This window comes from Pongo abelii, chromosome 19 (genome assembly GCF_028885655.2).
Source record: "Pongo abelii isolate AG06213 chromosome 19, NHGRI_mPonAbe1-v2.0_pri, whole genome shotgun sequence".
In the NCBI taxonomy this organism is placed as follows: domain Eukaryota; kingdom Metazoa; phylum Chordata; class Mammalia; order Primates; family Hominidae; genus Pongo; species Pongo abelii.
In genome coordinates, this window is record NC_072004.2 from 75,853,306 (window position 1) to 75,870,013 (window position 16,708).

The 16,708-nt window shown below is 41.6% G+C and overlaps 1 protein-coding gene across 1 annotated transcript in view; it reads right to left on the reverse strand.

The window, feature by feature from the left end:
- LOC100441993 (leucine-rich repeat-containing protein 37A3-like) overlaps nucleotides 1-16,499 on the reverse strand; it is a 56,002-nt gene extending 39,503 nt beyond the window's left edge. The window contains 1 exon segment of the mRNA XM_009251634.4: nucleotides 16,412-16,499. The gene's annotated coding sequence lies outside the window, so the exon portion shown is untranslated.
- Nucleotides 16,500-16,708: the final 209 nt, after the last annotated feature.

The window sequence follows — 16,708 nt, forward strand, 5'->3', positions numbered from 1 at the left end:
CAGTAGGGTGACTAGAGTCAACAATAACTCAGTGTATATTTTAAAATAGCTAGAACATTTGTTATCTTCCCAATACAAAAAAAAGGATAAACATCTCAAATGATAGATACCCTAATTAACCTGATTTGATCATTACACATTGTATGAACCTATCAAAATATTACATGTACCCTTATAAATATGTACACTCTACCTTAAGGAAACAGTGAAAAAAGAAGGTATGGAACAACAATGACCACAACAAAATCAAAGAGGAAAATCTTTGTGAACTTGGGTTAGTCAGGCCAGGAATCAGCAAACCATGGCCAATCCACTACCTGTTTTTGTAATAATCAAAACAATATAATTGATAATTTGTAAATTATGTGAAATTCAAACTGCAGTGCTCATAAAGTTTTATTGGAACAGCTATTCTCATTCATTTACATATTGTCTATGACTGCTTTCATTGCTACAATGGCAGAGCTGCAACAGGGACAGCAAGGCTGAAATATTTACTATCTGACCTTTTACAGAAAAAGTCTGGCAAGGTCTGGGTTAGGCAGAGTTGTTAGATGAACACCAAATGTGTAAAAGAAAAAATGTGGTAAATCAGACTTCACCAAAATTTAAAACTTATGCTCTGGGAAAAAGACACTGCTAAGACAATGAAACACAAGGCACAGATGGTGAGAAAATATATGAACATCACACAGCGTAACAAAGCACTTATATCCAAAATACATAAAGAACTCTTATTACCCAATAGTAAGAAATTGGCCAGGCATGGTGGCTCATGCCTGTAATCCCAGCACTTTGGGAGGCCAAGGTAGGCAGATTGCTTGAGCTCAGGAGTTCAAGACCAGCGTGGGCAACATAGCGAAACCCCATCTCTATTAAAAATACAAAAATTAGCCACACATGGTGGCATGCATCTGTGGTCCCAACTACTTCGGAGGCTGAGGTGGTGGGAGGATCACCTTGAACCCGGAGTCGAGGGGAATGACAGGCTGCAGTGAGCCAAGATCATGCCACTGCACTCCAGCATGGGTGAAAGAACGAGACTCTGTCTAAAAAAATAAAAGAGGCCTGGCGTGGTGGCTCACGCCTGTAATCCCAGCACTTTGGGAGGCCAAGGCAGGTGGATCACGAGGTCAGGAGATCGAGACCATCCTGGCTAACATGGTGAAACCCTGTCTCTACTAAAAACACAAAAAATTAGCCGGGCGGGGTGGCGGGTACCTGTAGTCCCAGCTACTTGGGAGTCTGAGGCAGGAGAATGGTGTGAACCCGGGAGGGGGAGCTTGCAGTGAGCCAAGATCGCGCCACTGCACTCCAGCCTGGGCGACACAGTGAGACTCCGTCTCAATAAATAAATAAATAAATAAATAAAAGAAGAATAATACTAAAGAAAGCAACCCAATTAAACATCTTAAATAAAGATTCTGGTATCTTGGCCAGGCATGGCGGCTCATGCCTGTAATCTCTGCACTTTGGGAGGCCGAGGCAGGCAGACTGCTTGAGCCCAGGATTCGAAATCAGTTTGGGCAACATATCAAAACCCCATCTCTATCAAAAAAAAAAAACTAGCCAGGTGTGGTGGTGCGCACTTGCAATCCCAGCTACTTGGGAGGCCAAGAGGTGGGATGATGGCTTGAATCCAGAAGGTGGAGGCTGCAGTGAGTGGTGACTGTGCCACTGCTCTCCAGCCTGGGCAACAGAGCAAGACTCTATCTCAAAAAAAAAAAAAAAAAAAGATTTTAGTATTTTTCCATAAACAATGATATACAGATGGCAAATAAAAAGATGCACATAAAAAGAGGCTCAGAACCATTAGTCATTAGGGACAAACAAATTAAAACCAGAAGAAGCTACCACCATATACTTATTAAGGTGGCAAAAAAAAAAACTTGAGGCCGGTCGCGGTGGCTCACACCTGTAATCCCGGCACTTTGGAAGGCCGAGGCAGGCAGATCACGAGGTCAGGAGATTGAGACCATCCTCGCTAACATGGTGAAAACTCGTCTCTACTAAAAATACAAAAAAATTAGCCGGGCATGGCGGCAGGTGCCTGTAGTCCCAGCTACACGGGAGGCTGAGGCAGGAGAATGGCGTGAGCCCAGGAGGCGGAGCTTGCAGTGAGCCGAGATCGAGCCACTGCACTCCAGCCTGGGTGACAGAGCCAGACTCCATCTCAAAAAAAAACACAAAAAACTGACAATATCAAGTGCTAGGGAGGATACAGGGCAACCGGAACTCTTCATACATTTGCAGGTAAGAATGTAAAACGGTACAGCTACTTTGGAAAACAGTTTTAGCAGCTTCTTATAAACATACAACCCAGAAATCATACTCCTAGGTATTTACTCAAGAGAAACAAGTATTGTGTTCATACAAAAAACATTATGGAAATGTTTAGGGCAGCTTTATTCATAGCTGCCAAAAACTAGAAATAATTGAAATATTCAACTATTGAACACATAAATGCACTGTGATACACTCATATAAGGGACTGCTACTCAGCAATAAAGAAACTACTGATACAACATAGATGAATCTCAAATACATTATGCACTGTACACGTATAAACTAAAAAATTAAAATACCTTTTTAAAAGTCAAACAGGCCGGGCGCGATGGCTCACACCTGTAATCCCAGCACTTTGGGAGGCCGAGGCCGGCGGATTACCTGAGGTCAGGAGTTCAAGACCAGCCTGGCCAACATGGTGAAACCCTGTCTCTACTAAAAATACCAAAAATTAGCCAGGTGTAGTGGCGGGCACCTGTAATCCCAGCCACTCAGGAGGCTGAGACAGGAGAATCACTTGAACCCGGGAAGCGGAGGTTGTGGTGAGCTGAGATCGCGCCATTGCACTCCACCCTGGGCAACAAGAGCGAAACTCCATCTCAAAACTAAATAAATAAAGTCAAACAGTACATGAAAAAATAATATGATCAAGACAGGCTCACTGCAAGAATGTAAGGGTGAATCAATATAAGATCTACTAATATAATTCTATGAATATACACTACTGTAATTAATATGTAGCATGCAGGAGGAAAACTATATGATCATCTTAAAAGATGCTAAGATGTCATTTGACAAAATATAATAGCCATATCTGATTAAAAAAAAAAAAAACTTAAACAGAAAAAAAATTGAAATAGGTGAATACACTCAACACATTAAAGGTCTCAAACCAACAGTTAACCATTAAATATCTGCATCAGTTCCATTAAATTGGGATAGCATACTAAGATGCCTATCATTATAACTAACATTTGACATTGTTTTGGAGGAGGTGGTAGGGAATGCAATTTTTTTCTTTTTCTTTATTACCCAGGTTCCCATCAATGGTAAAGGCAATGTAATTTGAAGAGAAAAAGGAGATATAAATATAAGAAAATCAGATGTGTACATGATTCATGTTTGCAGATGACACAACTTTATTTCTAGAATAAAGTTATTCCAATCAAAGCAAAAGCTACAAGAAACAATTAGAAAAAAGAATAGGTGGCTGAATTCAAAATTAATTTTTTAAATTAATGAGTTTTCAACTAGAAGCCCCCTAGGAGAGTAGGTATTTTTATAGACAAATTAAAGATTAAATAAGGTATCATGGCATAAGTGAAAATATTTAGCAAATAAATTATACTTCACCCAATTTTGTAAAAAGTATGAACATACACATGTGCCGGGTGCAGTAGCTCACACCTATAATCCCAACACTTTGGGAGGCTGAGGCGGGCGGGTCGCTTGAGCTCAGGAGTTCGACACCAGCCTGGGCAACACAGTGAAACCCCATCTCTACTAAAAAATACAAAAAATTAGCTGGGTGTGGCAGCGAGCACCTGTAGTCCCAGCTACTCGGGAGGCTGAGGCAGGAGAATCGCTTGAACCCGGGAGGTGGAGGTTGCAGTGAGCCGAGATCGCGTCACTGCACTCCAGCCTGGGTGACAGAAGAGAAAAAAAGAAAAAGTATGTATTTTTTTGCTCAAAAGAAAAAAAAAAGTATGTATATACACATGTCCACCCAAAGATGGTTACCTAATGAGAGGAACCAAAATATTAATGTTCTGGGTTTTCTAAATTTTGTACATTACTTTCCTGATAAAGGGAAAAAGCAAAAATAAAATGTAGTTTTTTGTTTTTTTTTTTCTGAGACGAAGTCTCACTCTGTCACCCAGGCTGGAGTGCAGTGGCACGATACCGGCTCACCACAACCTCCACCTCCCGAGTTTAAGCGATTCTCCTGCCTCAGCCTTCCAAGTAGCTGGGACTACAGGCGCCTACCACCACGTCCGGCTAATTTTTTGTATTTTTAGTAGAGACGAGGTTTTGCCATGTTGGCCAGGCTGGTCTCCAACTCTCGAGCTCAGGCAATCCACCCGCCTCGGCCTCCCAAAGTGCTGGGATTACAGGTGTGAGCTACCACGCCTGGCCAAAATTTAAAGGTTTTACTAGATTTCCAGAAGCATTATTTATGAAAGTCAAAGCTTTTTTCCTAAACTAATTACTGAAATCACAGACTAATGAATGTCAAGAGCTCAAAAATGGGGTGAACAAACTATGGCTGGCCACAGCCTGTTTTTATAAATAAAGTTTTATTGGAACACAGCCACACTCATTTGTTTACTTATTGTCTATGGCTGCTTTCATCCTACAAGGGCAGAGCTGAGCAGCTGTGACATAGCCAGGTGGCCTGCAAAACCTAAAATATTTACTAATTGGTGACCTAAGAACAAGTTTGCCAATCCCCTGACCATTAGATCATCTAGTCCATCCTATACTGTACAGGTGAGTAAACTGAGGTCCACACAAGAATGACTTCTCTATGGTCCAAACTCAAGCTAAGTAAGAAGCAAGGAAGACTCCATTTCCATGGTACTTTCCACCACTTGGCCAGGAAACTCTCAAAACAGACATCCTGTTGTTTGGGAGGTAAAACTCAGGGTCTCATATCACATCGCAAGTGAGTGTATTTGCCAATACATTGATGAGAAGAGGACTTTGGGCCTAGTCAGTAACCAAGAACACCTGCTAAGGGTCTGAGTAAACCTTAGTAGACTAGAAAAAGTTAATTTAAAACCACATAGGCTGGGCGCAGTGGCTCACGCCTGTAATCCCAGCACTTTGGGAGGCCTAGGCAGGCGGATTGCCTGAGGTCAGGAGTTTGAGACCAGTCTGGCCAACATGGTGAAACCCTGTCTCTACTAAAAATACAAAAAAATAAGCCGGGTATGGTGGCATGCGCCTGTAATCCCAGCTACTTGAGAGGCTGAGGCAGGAGAACTGCTTGAACCAGGGAGGTGGAGGTTGCAGTGAGCTGAGATCACACCACTGTATTCCAGCCTGGGTGACAGAGGGAGACTCCATCTCAAAAAACAAACAAACAAAAAACAAACAAACAAAACACATAAGCACAGACTAGGAAAGGTTTAAAAACAAACAGATGCTGAGAGTATAATCTGGTTCAGTCTTTTAAATAGCACACACTGTAACCCAACAATCCAATCCCACACCTAGGAACCTACCCTACAGAAACACCAGCTTAAGTGACTAAATAAACATCTCTAGCACATTTAGGACAGCACTGTCTGTAAAAGCAAAAAGGGCCTGAATTCTAGGCAAATAACTATTATCGGCAAATGCAGTTATATGTTAATAAAGAAGGGGGCACTTCATGCCTTTACCTTACAGAGGGTCCTAACCTTCTGCGCATGTAAATTTGTGACCCTTGCCATAAACAATCTCCACTGTTAGGTTTCTTCCGAGACAGAGAAGATTCACAACTTACGCCATTAAGGCAGTTAAGGACAACCAATATACCTGGAAGACAGTAATCTTCCAAGTTACAGAGGATCAGAAATCCAATGCATTTCACCTGGATAATTCAGACTCAAAAGTTCAAATATTTATCTGAAATTACAGTAAAGCCACTTTAAAACTTTTTATGCTTTGCACAGAACTTTGAAAGCACAGTACAGTCATAAGGTGGAGAAATGAGTAACTTACTGAATAAGACTTTCAGAAGTGTGTGAAATAGTTTTGATATCTACAAAAACAGGGAAAACTGCACTTTCTTTCTGTCTACTTGTTCTCTTGATTACTGTGAGAAGAGTGTTGAAGTCTACAATATTGTAAAGGATGTGTCTGTTTCTCCTTGGAGTTCTACGAGTCCTCATGTATTTTGAGGCTATGTTATTAAGTTCATAAACCTTTAGGAAGGATTATTTTAGGATGGGCTAAGATATTATTCACTATTTTAAATGTTGGACCATCTCTTGAGACAAACATCCAAGCAAGAATTAAAGGAAAAACGATAAGAGAAATTCCACATAGATTAATAATATATGCATTTCTGAAATACTTTTTAACTTCCATAAATAGAATATACACACAGACCTCAAAAGAGGCACTATGAACATAGTGAAATCGAGCAAGAAACCATATTTCTAGTAAAATATATAAACTGCACCCACTGAATGTTGCCATTTGGTATGAATCACATGGCCATGCCGTTTCCCAAGTGTGGGAATTACAGAACATATCCATGAGTAGAGAGGAGTCTAAGCATAACGTTCTTAGCAAATCTCAGGGGGGTTCCATAGACAAATAATTTGGCCAGTGACTCCTGAGAAAGAGGTTTTATATAGGAGAACCCAGACATACTAGGACATACTAACATCTCACAATTCAGTTTGCATATCAACATTTACACTTTTATAACACTGAAATTCTATGAGTTATCAAATTTAATTTCTCAACCAAAAGTTTCTGAATCCTAATCCTTCCTTCCCTTCTGCCCTACATATATGACTCTTAGCTTACTTTTACCAGGACTGTGGCAGATTTTCTAATTACGTGTTAACTGACTGCCTCTTCACCCTACCACCAAGAACAACAAATAATGGAAAGTCATCTCACACATGACCCCAAATCTTATTGCAGAAATGCAATACCATCACATACACAAATAATGCTGGGCCCAGAGTCTCCACAAAGGAGGACCTCACTCAGCCAGACCGCTGGGGCTACCCAAGCTGTGCAGGATTTAGGGCAAATAAAAGGCTAGAAAAGGAGATGTTAGGTAAATTCTCACTGGTCTAACAGAGGCAGACTGACTACAATGAGTCCAGGAGAACTTTCTGCAATGATATGAAATGCCCCAAATGCTCTACATTTGTGTGGTGCAATACACGTGGCTATAGAGCACTTGAAATGAATGTATAACAGTTAGTGCCACTGGAGAAACTGAATTTTTCATTTTACTTAATTTTTTTTTTTTTAAGAGATGGGTTCTCATTCTGTCACCCAGTCTGAAGTGTGGTGGCACAGTCCATAGCTGACTAGAGCCTCAAACTCCTGGGCTCAAGCAATCCTCCCACCTCAGCCTCCCAAATAGGTAGGACTACAGGCATGCCATCCTATGCCCAACTATTTTAATTCTTTTGTGAAGACAGGGTTTTTACAAAACCCTGTTGCTCAGGCTGGTCTTTAACTGATGCCTCAAGTGATTTCCCACCTCAGCCTCCCAAAGTATTGAGACTACACGTGTGAGCCACCACGCCTGGCCTACTTAGTTTTAATTAATTTAACCCTCCACATGTGGCTAGTAGCTACCATACTGGACAGTACAGAGGGTGAAAACAACCCACAGGCTTTCTTTGACTCAATGTTCAGTTCCGCAATTACCTCTGCTGCCTACTGCGTTCAAGAGATTTAACCAGGCACTCCAGAGACTGAATGGAACTTTCCCTGCCCAAAGTAGGTTGTAATGAAGGAAGGGCCAGATCATTAACAGGCCATTTCAGTTCCACCTCTTAACAGATAAAGATATAGATAAAGGGGTTAAATAATTAAGAGGATAAAACAATCCTTCCTAAAGGTTTATGGACTTTAGGAAGGAGCCTCAAAATACATGAATACAGAGCCTCAAAATACATGAAGATTGCTAGAACTTCAAGGAGAAACAGACAAATCCTTCACAATAGCTGTAGACTTCAACACTTCTCTCAGTAATCAACAGAACAAGTAGAAAGTCAGACAGATCTTAATAACACTATCAACAAACTTGACCTAATTGATATTTACGCAATACTCCACCCAACAAGAGCAGAATACAAAATTCTTTTCAAGTACATATTCACTTAGACTGACAAAATTTTGGGGTGCAAAACAAACCTCTAAAAATGTTTTACAAAATTAAAGTCATACAAAGTATGCTGTCTGAACAAAATGAAATTAAATTAGAAACCAGTAACTGAAAAATACCTAAAAAAAAAATCCCCAAATATTTGGCTAAAACAATTAATGTACAAGGTCCCGGAGGTTAAAGGGGTGGGAAACAAAGGAACTTAGCCTCACCTGGGGGTAAAGGGAATGGTGATCAGAGAAGGCAGGCTGGAGAAGGTGATGGATGGGTGACTAGGAGTTGGGTCTGTAAGAACTACAAAGAAATAAGTATTACTAGATCAATTTGAGATGAAAAGAAGAAATAAGGAGTGAACAAGGAAAAGAGAAATAAGGGAGATGTAAAAAGTAGAGGCTCCTCTTCAAGACTTTCCTAATTAAGAATAAATAGTAACTTCTCTTAGAAGCAAAATTTATTCAAAGACCTGTGCTAACATTCTTAAATATCTGCTAGCCGTAATAAAGAAATCAATGTACTTTATGTTCTTAGCTCCCACAATTTAGCCTAAATATTTGCCCTGGCATCCTTAGACTGGTCCAAGCAAGCATTAGGTCATAGCCTGTTCCTCTTCCTTATTTAAAAGTGTTTTTACCTTTCTCAACATTCCACAAGTTATTTCCTCCTTCCTTTGTTCCCCTCTACCTTTGCCTCTTTTAAAAAGTTCTAAGTTACTAGCCAATCGGGACAAATACAGAATGTGAGGTCCCGTTCCAGCCAAAGGAAACCGGAAACAGCAGTAGGGTAGACGCGTCAGGTTATAAATGACCCTGCCTCCTTTGTTGGGTGTACTCTCACGGCAAAACTGCTGGTGAGTGTACCCTTTCTGCAGGAAGTAAAAATGGCCTTACTAAGTAAATTAAATTTATGTTCAAGTGCTGTTTCTTCACGGCACCGGGGAACAAGCATTTCAAACAGGAGATTTAGAAGTCAGGTCATCCTTGACTCCTTTTCTCCCACTCACCACATCCCAGCCTAACCAATCTATCTCATTAAGGATTCATTCTAACGCCTGAATTATTTTCTGCCAGGTGCTGTGGCTCACACCTGTAATCCCAGCACTTTGGGAGGCCAAGGCAGGTGGATCACTTGAGGTCAGAAGTTCGAGACCAGCCTGGCCACTTGAACCGAGGCAGAGGTTGCAGTGAGCCAAGGTCATGCCACTGTACTCCAGCCTGGGCGACAGAGTAAGACTCTGTGTCCAAAAAAAGAAAAAAAGAAAAGAAATTAAAATTGAATTTGCAATAATCCAGCAAATAATCCTATTTATATACCTAAGAGAAATGAAAATATATGTATAGATAAAAACATGCACATGAATGTGCTCAGCAGCATTACTCATAATAGCCAAAAAGTGGAAACAGTTCAAATGTCCATGAACTTACGAAATGGATAAGCAAAACGTGGTCTCTGGGCACAGAGGTGTGTGCCTGTAACTCTAGCTACTCTGGAGGCTGGAAGGCTAATGCAGGAAGCCTGAGCCCAGGAGTTTCAGGTCGGCCTGGGCAACATTGCAAGACCCTGTCTCCATTTAAAAAAAAACAGTGGTATAGCCATACAATGAAGTGTTATTCAAATATAGTACTGATACATGCTAAGATATGCATAAACCTTGAAAACATTAGGCTAAATGGCAGAAGCCATACATTATATGATTCCACTTAATAAGAAATGTCCGTAAGAGGCAAATCAACAGCGAATGGAAGTAGATTACTGGCTGCCAGGGGATGAGCAGGAGGGAGGTGAAGAACAGGGAGTGATGCCATAGGCATGGGCTTCTTTTGCAGGGGCGTAAAAACGAGCTGGAATTAGGTAGTGTTAATGGTTGCACAACTCTGTCAATATACTAAAAAAAACCACTAAATTACATACTTTACAAGGGTATATTTTATAGTATGTAAATTATATCTCCATAAAGCTGTTACCTTTTAAAAACTGAATTTTCATAAATATTGCTTGAAAATCATTCTGCAATTTAAAAGATGTTCAATAAATGTTAACTATTACTGTCACTATTTTTAAAATGTGACAATCTCAAAATAATATTTGAAGATATCTAGAAAAACATAAAAATTGTAGATACATACCAGCAGACAAAACAAGTGAAACAATATATTTAATTACGCGCACTTTAATTCTTTCTATATGGTCACTTTCGATCTTGTAAAGTGCATTTTAATGTATAATTTTTTTTTAAGTTAAGAAACATGCTGCCTCCTGATACTTATGTTAAAGAACCAAAAGCATGAAAAAAAATTAGAGGCCGGGCGTGGTGGCTCAGGCCTGTAATCCCAGCACTTTGGGAAGCCGAGGCAGGTGGATCATGAGGTCAGGAGTTCAAGTCTCTATTAAAAAGTACAAACATTAGCCGGGTGTGGTGGTGGGCACCTGTAGTCCCAGCCACTCAGAAGGCTGAGGCAGGAGAATCGCTTGAACCCGGGAGGTGGAGGTTGCAGTGAGCTGAAATTGTGTCACTGCACCCTAGCCTGGGCGACAGAGTGAGACTCCGTCTCAAAAGAAAAAAAAAAATAGAATAATTAGTGTCAGTGTTAAGCTAGTGCTGAGATCATAACCACTGTCAACAGGCACTCAAAGAGAAGGAAGAACAAGGTGCGCAACAGGACTCAGGGAAGATCTCCCAGGAAGAGGGATTCGAGCCTGGCTAAGGAGCAGGAAGGGAAAAGGGCATCAGCTAGGATTTGTTCCTGTGTCACCCAGGTTACCACTTGCTCACCATGACTACCACTCTCTCACCCCCATGTCTCCACCATTAAGGGTCTTTAGTCAAAGGGAAGACACAGGGTCTTGAGGACTGAGGAAAGGAGGACCTAACAGAAGAGACCAGAGCTCCTGGTCTTAACATCCCCAGTCCTGTTATATGCATGTTTCAACATAAACTTCCAAACACGCCCATGGGTGAGCAGAATAGAAAAGCACGAACTGTATGCAAGACTATTACTACTACTGCGTAACTAGGACATGCCTCTCCACTACTCACAAATCATGTTGCCCAACTTTTTCAAAACCCTTCTGGCTCTCACTTTAATTCTCATGTTTAATCTCTTGAGGTACTGATACCTAAAAACAGATGTCATTAATTTCCCTTATAATCTTGACCTCCCTGTTGTTACTGAAAGTACTACCATTCTTAGGGAGGCAAAGGTGATGCATTCCTCTCTCTACATTCTATGTGTCAAGGCCAGAAGAACTCTAAAGCACCTCCTGGACTGATCTTCCATTCAGGACTACAAAACCCACCAGCTATCTTGTCCTTGTCAATCCATCCTGCAGAACAGAAGCTATGCTTCAAGATCTTCTGATCATCCCAATACCCAAAATTAAACAGATTTGAAATAGATTTGAGAGAGAGGGCTACACCTGTGGTTCTGTTTCATGTTTGTGCATGGTGCTGCTGGGAATACAGCATATCTTCTCGGGGTGTCAGGAGTGAAAAAGGCCTGAGGATCACGATCCAGCCCAATCCTTATTCTACAGAAGAGGGGGAAAGTACAGTTGCTATAGCCTGATCCTCTAAGTACTGCCCAACACAACATACAAGGGAGCTTTGGTTTATTTCCTATTCACACACTCAGGCTCTTGTTAAACCGAGTTACTTGAGACTGACCACACTTTACTATCAGTGCCTGTCGCTCCCTCCCGCTGTCTCCCCTTCCCTCCCTCCATCTGCCTGTCCTTACTCTCCACATGCCCATCCAGGAAGCCTGCGCCCACACCAATCCCCTTAAACAGGGTATATAATCTCGCCCTCCTTTAAATGCCCACTGCACTTTGTACCTCGCTTGTAACGATCAGAAATTATACTGAAAAGATATTAAGTTGACCCTGGTGGGAATAATATTGTCAAACCAGTGACAAATTCTGTTTGAGGTAAATCTGTGGTTCATTGATGGCATCTCTGCCACTGATCTCCACTGTCACAATCCTTAGAGGACATAAATCACTAACTGTCCCAGGATAACACCAGGGCTTTTGTTTTATGAAGTCATCAGAGGTTCCAAGTTTTAAAATTCCAGGTAAGTATTCTCAGAAGTCTCACACAAGACTGAGACTGCAACACAAGAACCATTCTGTTTTACATACAATTTCTTAAAATTAGCAAATGCTTAATTTCAAAGTGCTGTCAGAACTTTACCAAATGCCTATTGAAAACACTTCCTATACAATCCTTCTCATTATATCAGCAATGTCATAAAATCTATAGGCTGAAGTAATTCTAAATTTAAAAAGTAAAAATAAATTAAAGCATTATTCAGCCATATGCCTTCAGCTAAAGCAAAACTAGGTGGTTTCAATTTTATACTAAAAAGTTGTCATCCTTACATTTTTTCCATAAAAGGAAAACAATCTTCAATAAATAAACCTTTCATGATTTTAGTAATATCAACTAATGTCTTTGCTAAGTTATATTACCTACAAAATACTGAGTTATTTCTTATATTAGGAGTTATTTCTTATGTTAGGAATGTCACGTCAGTAATTAAGCCAACGCTGTAAACTATAAAAATTAATCAAATTACTCTAAATTACCAATAAAGTAAATTCCTCTTTCAGCCTTCGCAGTACAACAGGATTCAAGTTCATCAATCATACTTCTTTATGTGTTATTCAGATATCTTAAACCAGTTCTAAAATTTTTTTCTTCCATCTATACATTTACCTGACAGCCTTCCACCCAGGAAGTACAGACTATAAAACCAATGAAACTAGTACTTAGCCTAAACAACTCACTGTCATGCGTTGCTACTCATTCAAGGCAAGTGGGCATGTTCTAAAAGTTTGGAACTCAAAATGTCACTCACATCTGGGGGGTGGGGGGCGAGGGGAGGGAACTTAGAGGGCGGGTCAGTAGGTGCAGCAATCCACCATGGCACACGTATACCTATGCAACAAACCTGCACGTTCTGCACATGTACCCCATTTTGTTTTTAGAAGAAATAAGGAAAAAAAAAGTCACATCCATTTTACCATAATCTTAAGAAATAATGTGTTGCAAAAGGTAAAACATCCAAATTAACATCACAGCCAATCAAGGAAAATGCCTGGCAAGCAATATGAAATAGCAACTCAAAAACAAAGTAACTCTTGCAATGAAAAACATTCACTGGGCCAGGCCAGGTGGCTCATGCCTGTAATCCTAGCACTTTGGGAGGCTGAGGTGGGCGGATTGCCTGAGTTCAGTAGTTCAAAGAACAGCCTGGGCAACACGGTGAAACCCCATCTCTACTAAAATACAAAAAATTAGCTGAGCATGGCAGCGTGCACCTGTAGTCCCAGCTACTCAGGAGGCTGAGGCAGGAGAATTGCTTGAATCCGGGAGGCGGAGGTTACAGTGAGCCGAGATTGTGAGTGCCATTGCACTCCACCCTGGACAACAGAGCAAGACATTCACTGATCAAATTGTCCATCAAAATCCAATTAGAAAAGAACAACAACAACAAAAAACCAATTAGGACAATTTTTAGTTTCCTAAATCCAAAATATTTAGGGGTTATGACACCCACTGCAGAATTATCAAAACTTCATGTATTACAAGTTCTCATCTACTAACAATAATTTATCCAACCAATCTTTGATGAGCACCTGCTATGTGCAAAACAGTGTTACAGGAGCTGCAGGGGGAATAAGCTCAATACCTAATCTCTACAGAGTTAATAATTTCATATAAGGATAGGACAAGTAGACACACAGTAGGCTACAGGTGTCATTAAGAAAATCAAAATGTCAGGCCAGGCATGGTGGCTCACGCTTGTAAGCCCAGCACTTTGGGAGGCTGAGGCAGACGGATCGCCTGAGGTTGGGAGTTTGAGACCAGCCTGACCAACGTGGAGAAACCCCGTCTCTACTAAAAATACAAAATTAGCCAGGCGTGGTGGTGCATGCCTGTAATCTCAGCTACTTGGGAGGCTGAGGCAGGAGAATTGCTTGAACTTGGGAGGCAGAGGTTGCAGTGAGCCAAGATCGAGATCATACCATTGCACTCCAGCCTGGGCACCAAGAGCAAAGCTCCTTCTCAAAAAAAGAAAAACAAAATGTCACAAAAGTATCAAAAGTAAACACATTTTTTTAAAGAACACCTAGCTACAAATTGTAATTTAAGTCAGCATATGCACAGCCATCAATCCTAAATATTATTCGCTAGGCCTTCAAATACGACTTAAAGTGAGCTGAACTGCCCTGCCAAAATGTCTCAGCTCTGTCTAACCAGAAAAAACTTCCTCCAGGGGTGTATGCAATCCAGTCTCCATGTTTCAATTACCAGCTCTGGGTACAAAGACCAACAAGTGATTTCTTAAGGTAAAAATTATTACTATAAAAGATGTACTAGGCCGGGCACGGTGGCTCATGCCTTTAGTCCCAGCACTTTGGGAAGCTGAGGTGGGCGGATCACGAGGTCAGGGGTTCGAGACCAGCCTGGCCAACATGGTGAAACCCTATCTCTACTAAAAATACAAACATTAGCCAGGCGCGCTGGTGGGCGCCTGTAATCCCAGCTGCTCAGGAGGCTGAGGCAGGAGAATCGCTTGAGTCCGGGAGGTGGAGGTTGCAGTGAGCCAAGATTGCGCCATTGCACTCCAGCCTAGGCGACAGAGCAAGACTCCTTTAAAAAAAAAAAAAAAAAAAAAGCACCAAAATTAAGTAGGCAAGAATTTACATGTACTCCTTTTTACATATAAGACATAAATATCTGACACTTGATTCATTCCCTTCATTCTCCAGCCAGCCTCCCAGGGCAAGTCTGGCAAGGATTCTGACCATCGGGCAAAAGAAATTACCTTTTTTCAGTTTATGTTAGGACAACCTACGTGGGTTTACATTTGGCTTAATATAATACTACCCTACTTCTCCAATAAGTATTTAAGCATTTATTAAAAAAACAGAAACTTTTCAATTTAACCACTCCTACTACCCTAGTCTCTCTAAGACATGACACACCTCACTTCAAGCAAAAAAGGGTCCTTTTTCCTCACAAATACTTCCTCATAAACTTTATTTTTAAAATGCTTTTAAAACCAGATTCTAATTTAATTAATCTAGATTTGCAAAATTATAAAGGAAAAGTATTGCCGGTTGTTGCTTCGGTTATGTTAATTTCACAATTTAGTACACTGCAACTACGTATTTAATACAAAGCAGCCTTTGGGCGGGGCGGGGCGGTGCCGGGGGGTGTTTAACAAAATACATCTCAGCACCAGCCTAGAGAAACTTTTCTGTGTGTAAACAGAAGAGGGGTTACCATGGAGAAATTCATTACGGATTTCGGGAGGGCTTTTTCCTCAGAAATAGAGTGAAAAGAAAAAGTCGTTGTGTAATAAATCTGATACTGACGCTGTGTGACTTAGAAGTTGGTCCAAAAGTTCATCTTAGGCAATTATGCCTAGATGATCAACTACACATCTTCTGCAACAGGTGACACGAAACTGCATTTCCCAAGCAAGGCAAAGCGATCAAATGAGTTAAGACCCGCGTTCCTGCGGTCTTGTACTTTTATTTTTGATTTAACCAAAACAATTTTGAATCAGATGAATTACCAAATTTGGTTAAGTCTTGTTTGGCTTTCTGCTTTGCTTTTTAATCAGCCATTTACCAGAAACTGTTGCTCAGGCCCATTAGCACTCGAAGATTAAAAACAAACACACAGGACCAGATAAGGTTCCCCTACTAACCCATATGATCCGTTTCCTTAACATAATCTTAAAACCACAGCTAGGGGTGTGAAAACAGGACAGATTGTGTGCCACAATCTGTCCAAATCCTTAATTCCCTTTTAAAGAACAGATAGATAATAAAAATCCGAAAAGAACCACATTAGAAATGAAAAGAGGTTTGCAAAACAAGAGGCTTCTTTCATGCCAGAAAACCATACCAAAACAAGGGGAGAAAAATGAAAGCAATGGATATGTTTTTGCCCAAGTTTCAATCTTGCCCGGTGGAGACACTACACTGGCACAAATTCTGGGGAGGAAAAAGAGGTTGGCGGAGGGCGGGAAGAGAGAGAGTGTGTGGCCTGCAAACTGCAACTATGCAATCTCCATTTTGAACAATGCGCCTCTTTCCTCTTATAAATCTGGTTTTTGCCACTTGATGTGCCCTCGCATTTCCCCTCTGGGGGTCGGCGGGGTTGGGGGGAGATCGGAGCAGGATGCACAGCACATGAGTGAGCAAGGGGTGAGGGCAGAGAAGGTGGGGAAGGAGTCTGCAGCAATTGGACTGGGTGGGTACCTGGAGTGCTGCTGTAGGTACTATGGCTCCTGAAGCTGCTTTCCGTCGAGTAACTGACATCCTCGTACACCACTTTGTTGACGGCCCTCCGGGCCAAGTGGCTGCCCCCGCCTCCCCCGGGCCGGGGCACTGGTGCTGGGGTGGGGCCGGCGGCGGCAGCTTTCTCCGGCTACTGCTGCCCACCCTGGGCGAGCTCAGCGGCGGCCCACCTGCCCCACCTGCTACCGCGTTGCCGCGAGCGGAACCCCGGATGGGTCCGGACGTGGCCTGCGGCAGCGGCGACGGCGGCGGCGGGGC